We start from the raw sequence: 23,590 nt of genomic DNA, 5'->3' as shown, positions 1-23,590 counted from the left end.
TTATTTGGATATTGACCTGATGAAAGACCTCTTCTCATGCAAGGAATGCATTTATTTAATTATTTATTTATTGTGATGTCAGACTGACAACACAATAAATAAATAATTAAATAAATGCATTCCTACCGAAAGAATGCGTTACACAGCCCGTACGGCTGCAGCTGCTCGTCCATAGATTATAGTTGCAGCGGCTGTGCTGTTCAGGCACTTTGCACTATGGCAAAGTGCTGCTGCAGCCGTTTGGTTTCGGCGATGTAGCTCGCAGGCAAATGTCTCGCGAGCTACACGCCGGAATCCATATCAACCAATTGGCTAATGATAGTTATAGAACTGTAAGTTGTATAAAAAGATTTATAAAGTCTAGGAAATAAGACATGATGAAATCATTGTTTGTTAATTGCATTGCACCCAGACTTGAGTATCGAATAACAATATGGAAACCTTATAAGAAAATGAGCAGGAATAAACTTGAAAGAGTACAGTGGATATATACCAAGGGCATTCATGGATGTGAAAATATAAGTTATTATGAAAGACTAAAATATCTGATCTTATACAGTGTATCTTATAGATATTTAAGTGGAGATCTTATTCAGGTATAGAGGGAATTTAGAAACAACTACCTCTGGGAATGTTTGTGGTTGTCAAAACATAGTAGAGAATCATCATTCAACCTATGTAGAAGATTCTATAGGAATGAGACATGTAATAACTGGTTCTCTGAGAGACGTAGAACAGCCTACCAAATGACACTAAAGCAAGATATTTTATGAAAAGCCTGGACACTTACTATGGGAACAACTATTTTAGTATATTGATGGGCTAGAAAGCAATAATGCCTGTGCTTCAAATATTTCTATGTTTGTATGTATGTAATTAGGTCAAGCAAAGCCAATTTTGAGATTAAGATATCCTCCCAGGTGAAGGATAACCACAAAGCCTTCTTCAGCTATGTCAGAAACCTCAAGAGCAGCAATGTGCTGAACTGATGGTTAATAGTGCCACATTCTCTAAGCCTGGCAATATAGCGAACCTGTTAGTGGACAAATTCAGTCCCAACTTTACTCCCATCTCACCCTAACCATCTTCCAATTATACCCTCAAACATAACCCCTCCAACTATGGCAAGGGAGCATGTACTGGCTGCACTCACTAAAGCCAAGAACACAGCCTCAATGGGCCCCAGTAACATCCAGAGATGCCTCTTGAACAGTCTAAAATCTGACTTATTAGGACCCCTGGAGTCATTATTTAACAATAGTGTTCAAACAGGCTTTGTGCCATGTGAATGAAGGACTGCAAAAGTCATCCCCCTTTATAAGGGAAAATACAGACCCATTAGTCTGACTAGCCTTATATGCAATTCCATGGAAAAAATTATCATGGAAGTTATCAGCAAGGACATAGGAGATCTCCAGACATTGAATCCATCCCAGTTTGACTTTCTCAAAGGAAGGTCATGCTTACTGAATCTGGTGGAGTGCTTTCAAAAGGTCACTAAGGCAGTGGATGAGGGGAAAACTGTGTATACTGCCTACCTAGATCATTTGATACAATACCCCACTCAGGCATTGTCTACAAGCTTATGGAAATAGGTATAAACACCTTTATAATATGATGGATAGCAAGCTGGCTCACTGATAGGACCCAGCAGGTAAGAAACAGTAAGGCATACTCCACAAAGTGGTCAGTCACCAGTGCAGTCTCCCAGGGCTCTGTACTAGGCCCATTCCTCTTTGGCATCTATTTCTCGGATGTCAAAGCCAGTATCAAAGGCCTTTGACTAGCCATGTTCTTGCATGACTGGAAACCGGGAGCAGTCATTGACTCCCCCAAAGATAAGAACACCCTTCTGAATGGTCTAACACAGACAAGTGCTTGTTCCCAAAGCCATGGCTTAAAACTCAATACCAACAAATGCATTATAGTACATTTTGGGAAGTCAGTGACCCCCGGGTAACCATATCATCAATAAAATATCCAGAAAAGTTGATTCATTACTCAGGAATCTAGAAACACATGTTGATTACCTAGCCTTTGACTAACATGTGTCCAAGATAGTAAGAAAATCCTTCTATGTTGCTTAACTTATAAACAAGGGCGTGGCATCTAGGTCCAAAGAGGTCATCATACCACTGTACTCAGCCCTCATCAGACCCATCATAGAGTATAAGGCTCCCTTCAGTATGTACTTGGCCAAACACATGCAGCAACTGGAACAGCTACAAAGGTTTCTTATGAAAAGAATACAGGGAGTAAAGACAATGTCTTATGCTGATCTCCTCAAAGCCCTGTGTCTTTACTCGGTATCATACATATTACTGAGAGGTGATCTTTGCCTGGTATGCAGGGCATCCCTGGACCCTGTTTTGGTGATCCTTTTGCACATCCACAAAACAAACAGCATCAGAACTACTATATTAAAAGACCTAAATTTGGCTTGCAACATAAAATGAATATGTTTGTCAGAGAATTCCCCTTTTCCTGGAACAGGCTCACCATCCATTTGAAGTAGAATTCTTCCCTATCCATATTTAAGCGCAACTTGGACCAATGGATAGGTAATCACTCCTGGTCTGGTGCCCGTGTCTGTGATGGACAAAGGCAGTCAGTAAATCACCTCCTATATAAACCATATTTATGGGTCACATTTGGGTTGTACAGCAATGCTCATGAGGGCCTTAGTGTTCATTAGCCTAGTATACATCTTTGAACTTTTGAACCTATGAACTCCCACTACTGTGAATCTAACTACAATTCTATGGCACCAAACCAGGCTAAAGTTACAAACAACTGTATTCTTGATAGAAAATGAGACAAGTTGCAGAAAATGTATAAATAAGTGCATCAAAATGAAGGTGACTAACTACTGCTTAAATTTGTACTACAAGCCAGAAAATGTATAAAACAGAGGCAAACTCAATCTTTAACACTCTAATGGGAGGTCCTTTTCAGTTTGATCTGTCAGTGGCCAGTAAAATTAGCAGAGGAGACAAAATGAGACTGGGAGGAACTACTAAGGGGCTGCAACATAAAAGCCCCCCAAGCTTATAAGCACAACAAGGAATGAGTGGGTGACAAAACTGCTTTAAATGGAAAGATAAGTGCAATGTCTCACTAGGTGCACATAAGGTTAGGGATGAGGAGAGAAAAATGAAAAAAACTTTTGAAGCACCCCCAATGGCTGCCAATATGGTGACCTCTCTGTCAGCACTCACCTGCCATAGAGAACAAATGGACTGGTTGACCAGGAGAGAATATGATGGTTAGCAGGCAATGGGGGCACTATGCTGTGAAAAATATACTAGGTTTGGGAAGAAATCAAACCTTTTGTTTATTTTTGTGGGCCTATGGGATGAATTCCTTATGAGCTGCCACATGAGTTGTAAACCAGTCCCTTATTTAAGTTAAGGAAATCAGTTTAAGGTTTTCTTGACAGAAGTACCAAAACAGACTGCTGTGTGAGTATAACTACTTTTTCCAGCTTCATCAGTCCTGCTGCAGTTGTGGTCTTAAGCCTCCCATGCTTTTCTTACCTCATTTGCTTTTCCTAGTTGTCACTGTAAACGACTTCCTGTGTTCTCAATGGTTTGTTTACAGCTGATTTCATTTTATGTTTTAACTTTACTTGTATTTAACCTTTTTTAACCAGGCACATGGGTTTGTCCAAGACCTTTTGTTTTACTCACAACCAATATACAGAACAAAAAGGAGGTGCACCTTCCTCCCACAAAATAAAATACATCAAGTAATAAGACAAAGAAGCGAATGGAGCATGCTCAGCAACATGTTCCCTGAACAAGAGTTTAAATGAAACACTAGGTTGAAGCTTTATAGAGGCAAGGTCTCTGGTCAAAGTCTATGAGAAAAACATTAAAGAAGTGCATGCTTCAATCAGGACTTGAACCCAGAGCCTTACTCATTCAAGTTTCTCTAAAACTAAGCTATTGAAGCAGCCAAGAATTGGCTAAGATACTGAAGCATCAATTCTCTGTTTTTTTCTTTGCTGCAGCTGTCCCTATTTGTTATCAACACATCTGTTATATCTCCAGTCTTTAAAACTTTCTTTTGCGTTTGACCTTTTATAACTTCCAGTTTCCCCCATAGATTCACAGATTGATACTAGGCTAATGAGCAGGGGGCCTTTCTAAGCCTAGTCAAGTTTTCCCAAAAGAATAATGATATCTTTACCCAAACAGATATTGAGGGCCAAACATTTATAAGCTACCTCTGTTCATAATGATATGTTTCCCCTATGTGAAGTTGAATTCACACCGTGCCAAGATATATGCATGCTGACCTATTTCTTTACAGCCTGCGATAACAACCAGCACAAAATTTCTCCAGGCTATTTTATTTAGGCAGGAGTATTTAAGGTCATATTTACACAACTCCATGCACATATACAAGCTGACTGCTGTGAGATTAGAACCCCCTTTCTATCTAGTTATGCAGTCTAGAGGACACAGTACTTAACACGAGTGCCACAGAAGAAGGGGAGGCTGTGATCATGAGATGCCAGCTGTTAGCTAATACAGTACCAGCATTCAGAAATCAATGCCAATACTGTATTTACAGTCACAGCTAAAGCGCTGAAGCACCTTGTGTGGTGTTTTAGTTGTAACAACCTACTTATTACTATTGTAGCAAGCAGTTGTCTTTGGAAAAGCTTTTTTTGTCCTCAGATTTCAGACGATGTATAAAACGACCATTTTGTGGTCCTTAAATTGCCGTTGATATGGGGCACCAGTCAGGGAAACTACACAGGTTGCCAGATAACCAAGCTACATTTCTAGGGTATTATTTCTGATCTGCTTCAGTGCTAACTTATCAGGGAGACCTGGCTGAATGATAATTTCAGTCCATAACTTGCAGTTGCAGTGCTCACAGTTTTCTACATGATTCAGTACTCTAGGATATACATAATGAGGTATGGGGTGGTGATCTGTTGCTGCTGTCCATTATATAAACAAGGTTAAGTCAGGAGTTGCCAACTCTTTTGAATATGCCAAGGAATATGAGAAATCTGTGGGTTTTTGAATGTCTAACATATATGAGGTTGTGTGAGGATGTTCTTACAGGAGTTCAGAACTATCTTTGGCTCTGTACTGGGGTTCTTTAACTGGAAAGTGTTAGATGATATTAACATCTGGGTTGATGATGAATCTGTGTCCCTTGTTAGTGAATTTCTCTGTATTATGAGAGGTATGGACTTTGCCCAGGTACTTCCCATACCATACCATCCATACCATAGCTCAAACATTGGCCATACCCTGAACTTGTTTTTTCAGCTTGGGAGCTTCCATCCTTGATTTGTTGGTGAAACCCATTTCATGGTCAGACGAACACCTTGCTGAGCTTTTAGTTATCATACCATAGTTACAGCCCATTCCCAATCCTAAATTATTAGAATGCAGGAACTTTCATGCTGTAACTGTTGATAAATTCACTCTGCCATTCACCATTTCCTTTCTGTGCCCACTTTTGATGGACTAGATGAATTACTGGCAATTTGTAATATGGCTTAGATTTTTCTGCTGCACTTGTTTACCCCATTATGTGTTCTCCCTGTCTATCTAATTCCCATGAACCATGGTTTGATACTGACCTCCACAAAATGAGAAAACAAGGGAAGAAGCTTGAGTATAAATTGATACATATTGCCCTATATGGATAAACAACTGGTGCGGACTCAGGTTTTTGGCTTCACTGATGACAAGATATTTAGTTGGAAGGTTCCAGGCCTAAATTAGTATGATAGTAAGTATTTGCACAGGAAAGAAACCAGCATTCTAAGTGAGAAGTTTAAATGTTTAGCCTGCTCTGTGGCATAGAGGGATAAAGCCCTAATTACAATCCAGGTGACTGGCGTTTAAATAGCAGCCTGTGCACCTAATGGAGATGACAGTGAAGGATGCATGTACCCATCATGAGGGAAAAGGGACAAGTTGTCAGTTGGCTGGCTGATGATGTGTAGTAAATGAAGATTTTTTTTTTTTTTAAAACAAATTTATTGTTTTAACATATAAGAGAAATATCATAACAATTTTATACAAATAATTAAAAATAGGTATTATTATAATATTCAACAAAACAACTAAAGTATTTACAAAGACATCCACTACAATCAGATCAATTAATTAAACTAAAATACTGTGCTATTGAAATTAGAATTTTTTTAACAAATTTTGTAAATTATCCCATACAATAAAATGTGATGTTTTTCTAGTTGTTCTCATTCTAATTGTGCTTATTTCCATATGACACATTATATTCATAACATTTTAAATTCATTGAACGAAGGAGGTGTATCTGAAATCCAATTTCTAGTTATTATTTTCCTAGCCACTGCTAGGATAGACCATAACAAGGGAAGCTTAATCTTTTAACACATTGACGTACAGGTGTGTTGAATAATATAAGAGACTTAGAAATAATGAAATTATCTGTAAACAGAGCCTGCAAAAATTCATTAATTGACTTCCAGTATTCTTTCAACTTCATACAGTCATAAAACATATGAGCCCAGTCAGCATTAATTTCTACATTACATCTCTTACATAGATTATCTTTATTATTAATTTTATTCATCATCAAAGGTGTATAAAAAGATCTATGTAAAAATTTCCATGTATAAAGTCTCCAGACAATGGAAGATGTAGTTCTATAAGCAGATTCCAATATATATTGTTTATCTTGTTGAGTTGGTGGGTCCCCATTAATAGAGGTGAAATAATTCCAGTATGAATCTACATTGTAAAAAGTTTCTTGTCTGATAATTTTATGTATATATGAAAGTTTACCTTTATCAGAAACAAAACTTTATGCTGTAAATTTATTATCAAGTAATCAATCAGTTTTGGAATAGATTCTTTAACTGTTATAGACATTAGATCTATTCTATCAATGAGATGTTGTCTAAAGATCTGAACCTCTAACCAGCAAGTTTCTCTTAGATCAAATTCTTGTTTTAAGAAATCTAGATTTTTAACTTTATTATCAGATATCAGCTGATACCAGTACTTTAGATTATTATCTATAGCTAAATGAACTCCTTCAGAAGTAGATGACATAAGCATACCCTGAGTATAAATTATAGGAATACAATAAAATTCCATTCCCTATACTTAGGGTGCATGAATATAAAGTTATGATAACTAATAATAATATTTAATGGGTAACAGACCATATGTTTAGGTGTAATAGGTGAAGTACAAAATTCCTTTAGCAACCACAACATGGAGTTATTTATAATCATATTTTTATGTGTTAAGGAGATTTTCATGAAGTGCATACTAATTAGCTCCCAATAATCTTTCCATTTTGCGACATATGACCGATCTATTAATAAAGTAATAACTTTTATAATAGAAGAGATAATATATAAATTAAAGTCTGGAAAAGAAATACCCCTTGAGACCAGCTATTAGTATGTTTCTTTAATGCAATCCTAGGTCTATTAGGTGCCCAAAAGAAATTTAACATTAGTGTATTCAGTTTCTTGATAGTTATTTTTGTAGGTGAAAGTATTATTGATTGTATTAAGTATAAAATCTTGGGGAATATTATCATTTTAATAATTGTAAGTCTCTCCTCCATAGTAAAAAACATATTATTCCAGGTATTAAAAAGATTTTGTATATTAAGAAAACAGGTATTATAGTTATTATATATAATAGATTTAATATACCTAAATAAGTTATCTGACCTGAGTTGGGTACATATTTAGTAAAATCACTAATGAGAGTATTTTTTCGTGTATATATAGGTAGTATTTTAGTTTTTTCTTCATTGAATATTAAACCAGAAATACTTTTAAAATTCATCATTTTATCAAATAAAGACTGCATAGAAGAATTAGATCCTGCTGATGTAATTAGAACATCATCTGCAAAAAGTTGAATTTTTGATGTTGTATTTTCTTCTATTTCAAAACCCTCTATGTCAGTACTGTTTCTAATCAAATTAGCCCAAGGCTCCATTACTAAACTGAATAATAGTGGAGAAAGTGGACATCCTTGCTTTGTACCTTTAAGAATGGGTATTTTTTGTGAAACATATGTTCCTACCTTAATATAAGCCAGCGTTCCTTTGTATAAATGCTCAATTAAATTTACAAATGCATCAGAGAAATTTGTGCACTTCAGTAAGGTAAACAGATAGTTCCAACTTACTGAATCAAATGCTGAACCTATATCAAGACTAATAAGTGTTAAATCTTTCTTTTTCCTATTTGCAAAATCAATTAATGTTAAAGTTCTTCTTATATTATCAAAAGTATTTCTATTTACAATGAAGCCCGTCTGATCTATGTCTATAATGCCGGGATAATTGTCTTCAATCTATCAGCAAAAATACTCATAAACATTTTATAATCAACATTAAGTAATGAGATGGGTCGATATGAAGAACATCTAGTTGGATCTTTATTAGGTTTTAAAATTGGTGAAATAAATGTATATTGCCAAGATGGGGGTTATTAACTCAGTTTGGGCCAGAATAAAACCTTATGTGTTAATGAATATGTAGTTTTAGAAAGGATTTTATATATCTCTGGTATAATACCATCATTACCCGGTGCTTTGTTTGATTTAAGCTTATTTATTTGTGTAATAACTTCTGTATATGAAATACTCTTGTCCAATAGTTTAATCTGTTGTTTATTGCTTTTTATTCATGTTTGTGGTTATAAACTCCTTTATTTTATCTTTAGGTTCCATGTTAATGTTGTTATGGTTAATCTTGTGAAAGTGATTTCTAAATTCATCCAGTATTTCTGGTATACTACAAACATTCTTCTTTTTCCTTAGAGAAAAGATTTCTTTGATATGGTTTTGTTTATTCAATCTTTTTGTTTTATTTTTAAGTCTATGTAAGTATTTGGGGCTTATTGAATAAGACAAAAACTTGTATTTCTCTAAAGTTATTTTAACTTTATGAGTTAAAATTTCTTTGTATTTCTCATTTAGTTTGTTTATTTCTTCAATAACTTTCTTGTCCATAATATTTTCTTTATTATTATGTTTATAAGAGTCTAGTTTACTTTGAATATCTAACAATTCCTTATCCCAAGATTTCCTTTTGTTATTATACCATCTGATACTTTGTCCATATAGATATGATTTTAAGGCATCCCAAACATAGACAATGGAGTATTATTTATGTCTAGAAAATGTTGTACTTCTGAAAGTATATATTCTTTATAGTCTTTTAGCTGAGTTAAGTATGCTGGTATCCTTTTGATCTGAACATTATGAGTATTTTTTATCATGAATTCAAAAACAATTGAGTTATGATCAGATATAGGACATGAAATGATTTTGGAATTAATTAAATCTGTTACCATCTGGTTAGAAATAAAGACCCTATCTATTTTTGAATAAGTTTTGTATCTGTTAGAAAAAAAGGTGTATGGTAATGATTTTGACTCTATCTGATTATTAATATCATTCAAATGATAAGAATTAGCAAAATCATTTAAATGTTTTGCATTAGATGTAATTCTTCTTTTCTTTATAGTGGTAGTATCACTTTCATGTAGTATACAATTAAAATCACCAGCTAAAATAATATCCCCTATAGAGAATGATATGATCTTATCAATATGATGTTTCACTGTATTAATACCAATTCCAGATATCCAGTATACATTAATTAAAGTGTAAGTCTTCCCATTAATTTGTATTGTAACCATACAAAACATTCCTTTGTCATCCTGATAAGACTTAATGGTTTTAGGAATGGGCATACTTTTATTCCATAAAATAGCAACTCCTCTTTTTTTCTGAGTGTGCTCTGAACTAACCAATACTGCATACTTATTAGTGGCTAGTTTATCAATATCTTTTTTCAAGAGATGGGTTTCTTGCAGGAAGACTAGATTGGCCTTGTGTAGATTAATGTATCTTATTAGGCTTGCCCTTTTACACGGATTATTCAATCCATTAATGTTTAAAGAAATTCCTTTTAAAGATGTCATTTGGCATTTTTAAAACTCAAGAATCTTATGATCGAAATAACAAATAACAAGATAAATAATGTTACATCTCCTCTTTAGGTGTACCTTTAAATATAGCTGTATTTATTAAATCTCTTATGGGATTTTGTATAGGATTCAATTTTGTTTGTAGTGACAATGAGTGTACAAAATATATTGTGGATGTCAAAACTATATACATATAACAATGAACAAGTGAAAATAATGTAAGGATTAAACCTTGCATCCCGCCTGAGTTGAAAACTCCAACTTAGAGCAGTATTTACTACTCAAGTTAACCCCTACCCTAAGCAGCAGTACCTCAGCTACCACCTTATCAATTTAATACTAGTTATATTTAACTGAGGTTAACAGTTTTCAATTCAATTATCTATCAAGACAAAACTACACATTTGGTAAAACAGCATCATATAAACTAAAATAAACTTTTTTTTTTTTTTTAAAAACTGTTCATACTATTATATAGATCTATGTAATATATAACACTTGAATTCTAATAGCATTCAAATAATCTTAATGTTAGAAATCAAGAGGAGAGAAAATTATGTTCTAACATTAATTTAAATCAAAACTTTGGCTAATATGATTCAGACATTACATGCATTAAGATGCATCTATTTTCTGTCATGTGAATTCTATCAACAGCTTCCAAAAATCTTGAATTGTTTGTATATGAGCATTTACTTAAACTCATTATTGTCAATAGAGTAAAATATTGTATTCATAAAATTATTATAAATCATATTGCATAGTTATGCAGATTCTCAGAAACACCTGTTATTACCTTAAAAAAAAAAAAAAAAGCCATCACACACATAAACACAGACACACACACATACATATACACACACACATATACACACACACACACACACACACACACACACACACACATACATATACACATACACATATATACATAGATACACACACACACACACACACACACATATATATATATCTGATCTCACTGAGTTGTGTGTTAGTAGAGCACTATCCTACTTGCTGTCCCTAGAATAAATCTGTCTGCTTTATACAAAATAATGCACAGCAAACACATATTAGTAACCAGATTTTACAATCATGCTAACCTACTGCTTTAAAATATATCACATGACATTTCTTCCAGAATAAAGTTATAAGATTATTTATGCTTGCCAATCAGATGAATTAAATGAGTTATAGTAAAGTATATGTTTGGAACACAAGTTTTTAACACAGATTATTATGCTACTGTTAAGTAGATTTTCAAAAACATTTAAATAAATGTTTCATTTTCTATGCCTTCTAAAATAAGATATTTACTTGCTACAAGAAACTACATCATCCAAACTCATCATAACTGACATATTTTATGAATAGAGTATTTTTCCTGAATCTGTGGTGTGTCAGTGTGATAACCTTGTCAATGTTTATACTAACTGCTTTCAGTTTCTCTGTGAAAATTCTGTGAGTGAAGCTTCTGAGGAAACTCATGGACACTATGCATGAGACAGCCCACATCCCAGATTGCCTCCCTTAACATTTTGGCGGGAAACTTATTAAAACTTGTGGCAAACATTCATTTTGTCAATAGAGTAAAATATTGTATTCATAGAAATTATTATAAATCATATTGGATAGTTATGCAGATTCTCAGAAAAAAAGCCATCACACACACACACACACACACATACATACACACACACACACACACACACACACACACACACACATATATATATATATATATATATATATATATATCTGATCTCACTGAGTTGTGTGTTAGTAGAGCACTATCCTACTTGCTGTCCCTAGAATAAATCTGTCTGCTTTATACAAAATAATGCACAGCAAACACATATTGGTAACCAGATTTTACAATCATGCTAACCTACTGCTTTAAAATATATCACATGACATTTCTTCCAGAATAGAGTTATAAGATTATTTATGTTTGTCAATCAGATGAATTAAATGAGTTATAGTAAAGTATATGTTTGGAACACAAATTTTTAACACAGATTATTATGCTGCTGTTAAGTAGATTTTCAAAACATTTAAATAAATGTTTCATTTTTTATGCCTTCTAAAATACTACTTACTACAAGAAACTACATCATTTAAACTCATTATAACTGACATATTTTATGAACAGAGTATTTTTCCTGAATCTGTGGTGTGTCAGTGTGATAACCTTGTCAATGTTTATACTAACTGCTTTCAGTTTCTCTGTGAGAATTCTGTGATTTGAAGATTCTGAGGTAACTCAAGGACATTGTGCATAAGACAGCCCACATCCCAGATTGTCTCGCTTAACATTTTGGCGGGAAACTTGTTAAAAACTAGTGACAAACATTCATTTAGCAGTGTAAATGCATCTAAACATGACAGAACCTCCACAATGTATTCCACAGATCATCACAGCCTCTATGCAAGTGAAATTAAACTCAAAATTACCAACAAGCAATAAAACTCAGCATTCTTCTCCCAACTCAATTTTCATACAAATCCTATTATTCACTGTGCCCACACAGTCTAAAGCATTTCTATATATTAATAAAGAAAAGAAAAAGAGAGTAGAAAATAAAAGGGAGTGAGGCAGAAATAAAAAATGTAAGAGAAAGCTGTAAGAAGTATATACAATGGAATGTTACTTACTGTTTATATTAATAGAGTTAAAAATAAAACATATTATTTACTCTTATTTAGTTCTGATTATTATTAGTTAAAGCATGACAGATTATTTACAAACAAGCATAAGCAGTATAATCAAGAAAGTATAATTAGAAATAGCATTTGAAGAACTTATAAACTTTTACAAGAAATAAATATGTTATTATTCTATTAATGATATTTTCATTACTGTTCTCTCCTGCCCTCCCCACCCTTTACCCACTACATAATCTAAATAGAATGTCATTGTTTAAACAAAGAAAATAATAAAAGAAGAAGGAAAAAAAAGGTAAAGATAAAAATGTATCAAATTACTAACCTTACTTTTTCAGAAAGAAAACAAATCGAGTCACAGCCTGCCATTAAATCCTCAGGCATTTTGACTGGTTATGAAACAAAACATTTCTTTGCACATAGAGAATAACTTTGATTAAATCTTTTCCAAAATATTTGTGGCTTTCTGGAAATGCAGGAACTATATTCAAAAAGATTAATAATGAACTAAAATGATGAGAGAGAAAAAAACATATAACAAATCATTTGTTTTTAGTCTCTTCTTCTTCTCTGAAGTCTTCCAGGAAGCTTCAGTTGCCAATCTCTTTAATGAAGAACTAGCCCATTCCATTTCTTCTATTTTATCCAAAATCCTTTTTCTTTGACAAACAGTAAAGCAGAGTCTAAATCATCAAGACCTTAGGACCATCAGGAAGGAAGATTTTAAGCTTGGCAGGAAACAGAAGGTATGTTTTAAACTGTGCTGTTTTAAGCTCTCTTATTAGTGGCAGAAAAGCTTTTCTTTTAGCAATTACCATGGAAGAATAGTCATTGTCAAAACACACAGTTGTCTCATTAAACTTAACAGGAGCTTTAGCCCAAGCAGATTTAAGAACCATCTCTTTATCAAAGATGATAGAAATCTAACTATAACTGATCTAGGATAGTTTTGTTAGAGTTAGTATTAGCTATAGATCTATGTGCTCTTTCGATACCAAAAGAGAATGCTTCTGGTAAATCTAAAGTTTTAGGGAGCCATGTTGTTAAAAAGAAGTAATATTGTTACCTTCAATATTTTCTGGCAGTCCAAAAATCCTAATGTTATTGCGCCTAGATCTATTTTCCAGGTCATCCAGCTTTGTTTGTAAATGTGTATTTTGTTTCAGCAGAAACTCAATGTTGATTTCCTGTTCTTGTATTTTATTTTCCATGTCATTCACAGCTTCTTCTATGCCTGTCATCTGGATCTTCTGTTGTTGCAGGTCCATATGTAACAAGTCTATTTGTTTTGTAGTTTTTCTATGAAAGTGTCTATTTTAGTATCCATTTTATCCATCTTAGCAGTAAGTTGCTGGACTATAATTATCAGAGACTGAAGTTCTTTCTTGATGCTGGAGTCTTGAGAATTTGTCTTACTGGAACTCATTTCAGACTGATAAACTGACAGGAAAATTTCCAAAGTAATTTCTGACAGGAATATTATTAAGATTTCCTTTCTTTTTTAGATATAGTTCAAGAACTATATAAAACAAACATATTTAGAAAGAAAATTACTTCAAGAATTAATTTTTTAAGTAATTAATTCCTGTCAATGTAATGAAATTGGTGGAGCTGAAGAAATCTGCTGCTATTCTGTGTTCATCCTTGGCCACGCCCCTAGTAAATGAAGATTTGAACAAGACCACTGATTTTTTTTTTAAAGTTCACTTACACTTGGAGTAAAGAGAAGATAAATTACCGTGATACTCTTAAATCCCATAAAGTGTCTGGGTTTAAGTCTAACGTTAATAGGAAAAACACTTTTTGTAATTCCTATTTACAATACACTAGTTGTCACCCCTTTCACAGAAGAAAAGTTTAGTGAAAGGACAAGCCATCAGGGTGGCTAGAATGACATCCGAATACCAGGAGGTATAGGAAGAAATGGAAAAGGTGAGGGAAATGTTTATGCCCAGGGGATACCCAGGTAATTTTGTAGCTGCTCTATTCAAGGAAGTATACAATTAATGGGGAAGGGATACAAGCCCCTATAAGGAACTGGTTTATAAATCACTCTTACTGAGCAGTGAGAGGCAAAATATAAGAAAGCATGTATTGTTCAGTACAATAATTTTTCTAAGAAAATTAAAGAGATAGCTAAGAAAAATTGGAGTATTTTTAAAGTTAATTTAGATCTTATTACTAGATTGGGGCCTGAACCTACTTTCATATTTAAGATAGCTCCAAATTTTAAAAAGTTAATGGAAAATAAATGAACTGAGTCCTCAACAACACACATGGGCACTAGAAGTTGTGGATGTTGCAAGCAATATATTTATATTACAAATGAAAAAACTCTGCTACTTGGCAACATTTTAAAAACCACAGTGACTTTCCAGAAGGGGAATTGCACCACTCAGAGTGGTTTATTTGGCAACGTTTTTTGAATGCACATCATTTTATGTTGGTAAAACAGAGCATGCTCTTAAAACATGTATTTATGAACATATTTATGATATTGCTAATAAAACAATAGTGCTCTGTATAAACATTCCATAATTTGCAACTCCTTTAAGAAATTCACTTTTAGTATTTTGGAACATATTACCCTAGATCCAAGGGGGAATTAGAAAAGCTGTTTAGGAACCTGTGAATTGATCTGGCAGCTTAGGTTAGGAGCTATTTTCCCACCAGGGTTGAACAAACATACTTCTATTGCATCTGTTTTGCATACAATGGCTAATACATTATAAATGGTTCTTTTTGGTACAAAAGGTTTTTAAATAATGTGCAATATATTGACAATTTACCAACAAATTTTATAATATATTTAGACAATCTTGTTCATAGTTAAAAGAATAAGGGTTAGATGTAGGAAATTTTATGAAAGAGTTTACTGTAGCTTTAAGAAGAACAGAATGTTATTTTAACATTAATTTATTCATTTATTAATTAACCAATGAAATGATTGTAAACTGCTATGCAAGTGTGTTTTTTAAAGTATATTTTATTCTGATGATGTCTCCTTAGAGGAACGAAAGCTCTCAATAATCAATTAAAATTTGTCATTTAACCAATATTGAGCCCTCCTTGGCAGTGTCATTTATTTGGTTCCTAGTGTGGTATATAACGCTGCACCATTTTCTACCATTCAGATTTTTTTTATGAGTATAATGGATTCTTTGGACACCATTCCTATCCCAACTACATGGGCAGATAATTCGGAGGCTGCACAACTTAAGGAAGACATTGCTTTACTTAAATAAAGAACTCAACTGTTTTCTCAAATGGAGGACCGAGTCTATAAAAGGAAAGAGGGCATTTGTGTCCTCTCCAGTTATGGTACCTGCACACACTTTTGAATTTTTCAACATGGTGGGCGGAATTGGCCCTGAGTTTTGGGATGCTTGCTCTTCTTAGCGTTCTCTTTTTTCCAACTTGGTAACCAACAATCCGGTTCCTGAAGTGGGAATAAATAGCTGCAACTCTGGAGTGATCCTCACTGGTCATAATGGGAATTCTCTACCATGGGCTTACATGGCAGTTACAGGTACTGTTTCCTCTCAATTGGGAGATCTACATTCATGTACATCTGAACTGGTGAAAGAAGTTTGTGATTCTCACAGATCCAGTAGTGGCTCTACACCTGTTAAATTTAAAAATATATTGGATAAAGCTTCATTTTGAGACTGATGTTAATGTAAAGAAACTGGGCTGCAACAGCTTTCAAAACAATACAAGTTCTTTGAGAAATTTAATATTTCAGTTTGAAACTTCAAAGTTTACAAATCGAAAACAGTTATCTCTGACAATGTCTTAATATGAATATAGTTCATCAAGGTCTGAGAACACATACATTTCCTTTTGGCTTATTGTATCAAAAAGAGATGCTTAACATTTTTATTAATCTGTTTAATAAACATGGTTCTGATCTTATGCATAAGATTATAAAGTATAACAAGTTACATGGGTCACAAAGTTGGGGCCCTTCATCAACAGATTTTACATGATTTACACTACACTAATTTATATGAGACAGTTTTTTAAAGGTTGATAAAAGATATAACAACCTATTCTTGATGAAAAAGAAAATACTTGAGTGGAATATTAAGCAATATCACAAAAAGGAAGCCTATCCCATAGCACACCTGATTTTTTCTAATTTTGAAAAAGGAGTTCATTTTTTCCAGTTTTGAACCACACACATTGGGGATGGGGGAAGGGATAAGTCAGTTTGCAGGCATGGTAGATATGGGCAGTTTTTCAGATAAGCCTCAGGATTTTCAGAATCTGAAACATTCGGAGAGACTGGCAAGTCACTCCAAACACACATTGGATTCGGATCTGAATCTCCAGAAATCCCCACATGGATCACCACGCAAAGGTTATCCAAGAGGACCGGGGGAGGAAGAGGTATTACACAAAGGGCAAGGAGGTATTGTTAGTACATATGGAGGATACAATACTTACAACTGTTACACTAACCCTATTACCAAAGAACATTTTTCTTTGTTTTTAAAGGGTTTCAAATTTGTTCCTACCAAGTATATTCATCTTGCAGATTCCCTGATAGAGTTGAAATTATTTGTAAGAAAATTCAATTTAAATGTCCTTTTTCATGACAAAAATAAAGGAGAACTACTCAGCAATTTAGCTAGGAAATACATCTGAAGAAACGTAGTTTTTTTAACGCTCCCCTGCATCCAGTTATAAACATTTTTGAAAAAGCAGTGATGGAGGACATTTATAAAACACGTTACAACAATAAACTAATATTTTACAACCTTACTAGAGAAGAAAAAGAACTCTTTACCAAACAACGGACTGATAGAAGTGTGCATATTCTGAAACCAGATAAAGGGGGTGTAACTGTTTTGTATGATGCACAAGATTACTCCAGTGGAATGTTGGACATTTTACATAACATAGAAACTTCTACTCCAGTGTCTAAAAAACAAAATTAATATTGCTTATCTTATCATAGAATAGATTTACACTTGGAAGAATGTCTTAAATCAGTGAATAGATGTTTACACAGTTTTTTTAGTAAGTTTGAAACCAGTTATACCCACAATTTGGTATTCTGAAAATTCATACAGATTGTTTCAGTACAAGGGTCAAAGACATATCCTTTGGTTGTCTTGTTTAACAGGTGGCTGAAACATATTTATGATGCAGTGCCACAGCTTAAGGACTCTTGGAATTTTTTGAGTCATTTGAAAAATAATTGGTGGAATAAGAATCTCATATTTGTGACTTGATGCGACAGACTTATTTATGGTCATTCCAAAAAATAAGGGTTTACAACTTTTTCATAATACTTTAAATCAGATTTCCTCTTTACCTAATGAAAAAAATAACCTTATTGTTGAATTTACCTCATTAGTTTTAGACAATAACATTTTCTGAAGGAGAGTTCTTTCAACAAATTAGAGGAGTGGCTATAAGAGAGACCTGTGCCCTTATTTTCACAACTTTGATGCTGTTAGGATGGGAAAACCAGCATGTATATCTTCTTCTTTCGGCTGCTCCTGTTAGGGGTCGCCACAGCAGATCAACTGTTTCCATTTCTTCCTGTCCTCTGCATCTTGCTCTGTCAAACCAACCATTTGCATGTCCTCTCTCACCACATCCATAAACCTTATCTTAGGCCATCCTCTTTTCCTGTTACCTGGCAGCTTCATCCTTAGCATCTTTTTCCCAATATACTCTGCATCCTGCCTCAGCACATGTCCAAACCATCAAAATCTTGCCTCTCTGGCTTTGTCTCCAAACCTTCCAATCTGGGCTGACCCTCTAATATACTTATTCCTAATCCTGTCCATCCTCGTCACACCCAGTGCAAATCTTAACATCTTCAACTCTGCCACATCAAGCTCGGACTCCTGCCTTTTTGTCAATGCCACTGTCTCCAACCTATATAACATAGCTGGTCTCACTATTCTCTTGTAGACCTTCCCTTTCACTCTTACTGGTACTCGTCTGTCACAAATCACTCCTCACACTCTTCTCCACCCACTCCATCCTGCCTGTACTCTCTTCTTCACCTCTCTTCCACACTCACCATTCCTCTGAACTGTTGATCCCAAGTACTTAAACTCATCCACCTTCACCACCTCTACTCCCTGCATCCTCACCATTCCTCTAGCCTCCCTCTCATTCACACACATTTACTCTGTCTTAGTCCTGCTGACCTTCATTCCTCTTCTCTCTAGAGCATATCTCCACCTCTCCATGGTCCCCTCCACCTGTTCCCTATTCTCACTACAGATCACAATGTCATCTGCAAACATCATAGTCCAAGGGGACTCCTATTTGATCTCGTCTGTCAACCTGTCCATCACCATTGCAAATAAGAAAGGGCTCAGAGCTGACCTTTGATGTAATCCCACATCCACCTTAAATGCATCCGTCACTCCCACTGCAGACCTCACCGCTGTCAACTACCCTCGTACATATCCTGTACCACTCTTACATACTTCTCTGACACTCCCAACTTCCTCATACAAAGGCACCCTGTCATATGCTTTCTCTAAATCCACAAAGACACAATGCAACTCCTTCTGACCTTCTCTGTACTTCTCCATCAACACTCTCAGAGCAAACATCGCATCTGTAGTGCTCTTTCCTGGCATGAAACCATACTGCTGATCACTAATCATCACCTCCCTTCTTAACCTAGCTTCCACTACTCTTTCCCATAACTTCATGCTGTGACTGATCAGTTTAATCCCTCTGTAGTTACTACAGCTCTGCACATCACCCTTATTCTTAAAAATCAGTACCAAAATACTTTTTCTTCATTCCTCAGGCATCCTCTCACTTTCCAAGATTTCATTAAACAATCTAGTTAAAAACTCCATGGCCATTTCACCTAAACACCTCCATGCTTCCACAGGTATGTCATCTGGACCAACAGCCTTTCCGTTCTTCATCCTCTTCATAGCTATCCTTACTTCCTCCTTGCTAATCCACTGCACTTCATGATTCACTATCCGCACATCCTCCAACCTTCTCTCCCTCTCATTCTCTTCATTCATCACCCCCTCAAAGTACTCTTTCCATCTGCTCAACACACTCTCCTTGCTTGTGAGTACGTTTCCCTCATTATCCTTTATCACCCTTACCTGATGCACATCTTTACTAGCTTGGTCCCTCTGTCTAGCCAATCGGTACAGGTCCTTTTCTCCCTCCCTAGTGTCCAACCTTTTATACAACTCTTCATACGCCTCATCCTTAGCCTTCGCCACCTCTCTCTTTGCCATGCACCTCATCTCCTTATACTCTTGTCTACTTTCTTCATCTCTTTGACAATCCCACTTCTTCGCCAACCTCTTTCTCTGTATACTCTCCTGTACTTCTTCCATCCACCACTAGGTCTCCTTGTCCTCCTTCTTCTTTCCAGATGTCACACCAAGCCCCTTTTTAGCCATCTCTCTTACTAGCTCTGCTGTAGTTACCCAGCTATTCGGTTACTCTTCACTGCCACCCAGTGCCTGTCTTAACTCTTCCCTGAACATCACCTCACAATTACCCTTTTTCAATTTCCACCATTTGATCCTTGGTGCTGCCCTCACACTCATCCTCCTCTTCTTGATCACCAATGTCATCCTACAAACCATCATTCTATGCTGCCTAACTACACTTTTCCCTGCCACCACTTTACTTTACAGTCTCCAATCTCTTTCAGACTGGCCCTTCTACATAAGATATAATCCACCTGTGTGCATCTTCCTCCACTCTTGTATGTCACCCTATGCTCCTCCCACTTGGTAAAATACATATTCATCACAGCCATGTCCATCCTTTTCGCAAAATCCACTACCATCTGACCTTCTGCATTCCTTTGCTTAACACCATACCTACCCATCACTTCCTCATCCCCTCTGTTCCCTTCACCAACATCCCCATTAAAATCTGCTCCAATCACCAGTCTCTCACCCTTGGGTACAGTCATCACCACTTCATCCAACTCACGCCAAAATTTTTCTTTCACATCCATTGCACACCCAACTTGTGGAGCATATCAACTAACAACATTTATCATTACACCATCAATTTCCAGCTTCATAAACATCACTCTATCCGACACTCTTTTCACCTTCAAAACACTCATAGCATACTGTTCCTTCAGGATAATGCCTATGCCATTTCTCCTCCCATCCACACCATGATAAAACAGTTTGAAACCACCTCCGATACATCTAGCCTTGCTCCCCTTCCATCTGGTCTCTTGCACACACAATATACCATCCTTCCTTCAGTCCATCATATCAGCTAGCTCTCTCCCTATACCAGTCATACTGCCAACATTCAAAGTTCCGACCCTCACTATCACAGTCCTAGCCTTTAACTGCCTTCGGGCATGCCTTCCCCCTCTTCTCCTCCTTCGGCCAACAGTAGCCCAATTTCCGCCAGCACCCTGTTGGCTAACAGTACTGGTGGTGGTCATTGTTAACTTGGGCCTTGACCAATCCGGTATGTATTTCTGTACTGTTTTATGCATGTGTGATTTGGCAAAATTTTATGCCGGATGCCCTTCCTGACGCAACCCTTCCCATTTATCCGGGCTTGGGACCGGCACAAAGAAATGCACTGGCTTGTGCATCCCCAGTGGCTGGGTTCCTTCCCTTGTATTTCAGATTTCTTGATCACATCTTTATTTTATAGGATGGAGATGTAGAAGAGATTCGTTTGTGAAATATTTGAACAAGGCTACTGATTTTTTGAAGTTCACTTACACTTGGTGTAAAGGTAAGATAAGCTCCCTTGATAAACTTGTATCCCATACAGTATCTGGGTTTAAGTCTAACATTTATAGGACAACACTTTTTGTAATTTCTATAGAAATTTACACTGCATTAATTGTCACCCCTTTCACAGAAGAAAAGTTTAATGAAAGGGCAAGCCATTAGGGTGCCTAAAATGACATCTGAATGCAAAGAGGTGTGAGAAGAACTGGAACAGTTGAGGGAAATGTTTATGGTAGATGATACCCCAGTAATTTTGTAACTGCTCTATTCAATGAGGTATAGAATGAATGGGGGGGATACAAGCCCCCTATTAGGAGCTGGTTTATCAGTCACTCCTACTGAGCAGCAAGAGGTGAAAAATGAGAAAGCTTGTATTGTTCAGTACACTAATTTTTCTAACAAAATTAAAGAGATAGTTAAGAAAAATTGGAATATTTTTAAAGACTAATTTAGTTCTTATTAATAGATTGGGGCCTGAACCTAGTTTTATATTAAAGATAGTTCCTAATTTTGAAAAGTTAATGGAAAATAAATGAACTGAGTCCTCAGCAACACACACGGGTGCTACACATTGTGGATGTTTAAATCAATGTATTTATATTACAAATTATCAAACTCTGGTACTTGTCAACATTTTAAAACAAGAGCAACTTTACAGAAAGGGAATTGCACCACTCGTAGTGTTTTATTTGGCAAAGTGTTTCAAATGCACAGCATTGTAAATTGGTATAACAAAGGGTGCTCTTAAAACACATATATATGAGCATATTTCTGATATTGCTAATAAAAAAGAAAATGGTGCTCTGTATGAACATTCCATAATTTGCAACTCCGTTAAAAAATTCCCTTTTGGTGTTTTGGAACATATTACCTTAGATCCAAGAGGGGGAGATTAGAAAAGCTATTTAGGAACCCGTGAATTGATCTGGCAGCTTAGGGTTAGGAGCTACTTTCCCACCTAGGATGAATGAATATATTCCTGTTGCACCTGTTTTTGCACACAAAGGCTAATAAATTTTAAATGGTTCTTTTTTGTTGCAAAAGGTTTTTAAATAATGTGTGATATAGTGACAATTTAACAAATATAATATATTTTACAGTCTTATGCATAGTTAAAAGAATAAGACTTAGAATTGATTAGATTGTAGAAAGTTTTATGAAAGAGTTTACTGTAGCTTTAAAAAAAAGAGAGTGCTATTTTTAACATTCATTCATTTATTAATTAACCAATGAAATGATTGTAAACTGTTATATAATGTGGCTTTTTAAAGTGTATTTTATTCTGGTGAAGTTTCCTTAGAGGGAACAAAGCACTCAATAATCAATTAAAGTTTGTCATTTAACCAATATCAAACCATTTTTTTTCTTGCTCTTCTGATAAGGTCCCTGCCTGCTCTGTTCATCCTTGCGCCACTTGGGCTCACTTTGCTCCTCTACCCTACCCACCATTCCCACCCTCCCCCACTGTCCTTGCATTTATACTGTTTATACTACACCTCTTCCCTCCCTCCAGCCAATCAGCTGCCCCTTCAATTAACAACACCTATCCACTGTTTCCACCACACCACACCCTACTCCCCCTAGTTCCAATACTTACGTATCTCTCTCACTATATCCACCTACCTTACCTCTACCGCCTCTTCACTTACTTAATTTAAGTAACCTCCCTTATCCTCAGTATCCTTTACTAGTGAAAAACATTACCCAATCTCTCATATACTCACTCTTCTTTCTCATACTCTACTTATCTTAAATCATGTTACCTCTTTATTGCCACACTTTCCTTCTTCCTTTCGCTGTCAACCTCCTAGCACATTGCACTCTTATCAAACACCAACACCTACTCTCCCTAGTATTCATATCACAAACATCATCCTTCATTCACAGCTAATCTCTCTATCTCTTTTTCTTATCTCTCCTTCTCACGTTTTCAAGATTAACATATTTCCAACTATCTCTCTCACCTCTACTCTGAAATCAAGACATACTACTACCTTGAACCTACTCACATATATTTTTACCTTCTTTGATACACTTCTCCTAGATGAACACATTCATCCCATCCCTGGCCCATCTGCCTTTACCTCTTACAAATACACACCTTATTCCTCACCCCTCAGTTGTCACCCCACACCCACTTTCCTTCTCCTAAATCACTAAATATCTTCTCTGTAAATATTCAAAGCCTAGTAAATTAAAATCATAGAAC

The 23,590-nt window shown here is 35.4% G+C and overlaps 1 protein-coding gene across 1 annotated transcript in view; it reads left to right on the top strand.

Annotated features, from left to right (window-relative positions):
* Positions 1-23,590, top strand: part of LOC122797665 (PHD finger protein 14-like) — a 488,266-nt gene that overhangs the window by 141,840 nt on the left and 322,836 nt on the right. The gene's annotated exons all lie outside the window — the stretch shown is intronic.

Source organism: Protopterus annectens, chromosome 3.part1 (genome assembly GCF_019279795.1).
Source record: "Protopterus annectens isolate FY-2018-M chromosome 3.part1, PAN1.0, whole genome shotgun sequence".
Taxonomy (NCBI): Eukaryota; Metazoa; Chordata; order Ceratodontiformes; family Protopteridae; genus Protopterus; species Protopterus annectens.
This window is presented reverse-complemented; position numbering and strand designations above follow the sequence as displayed.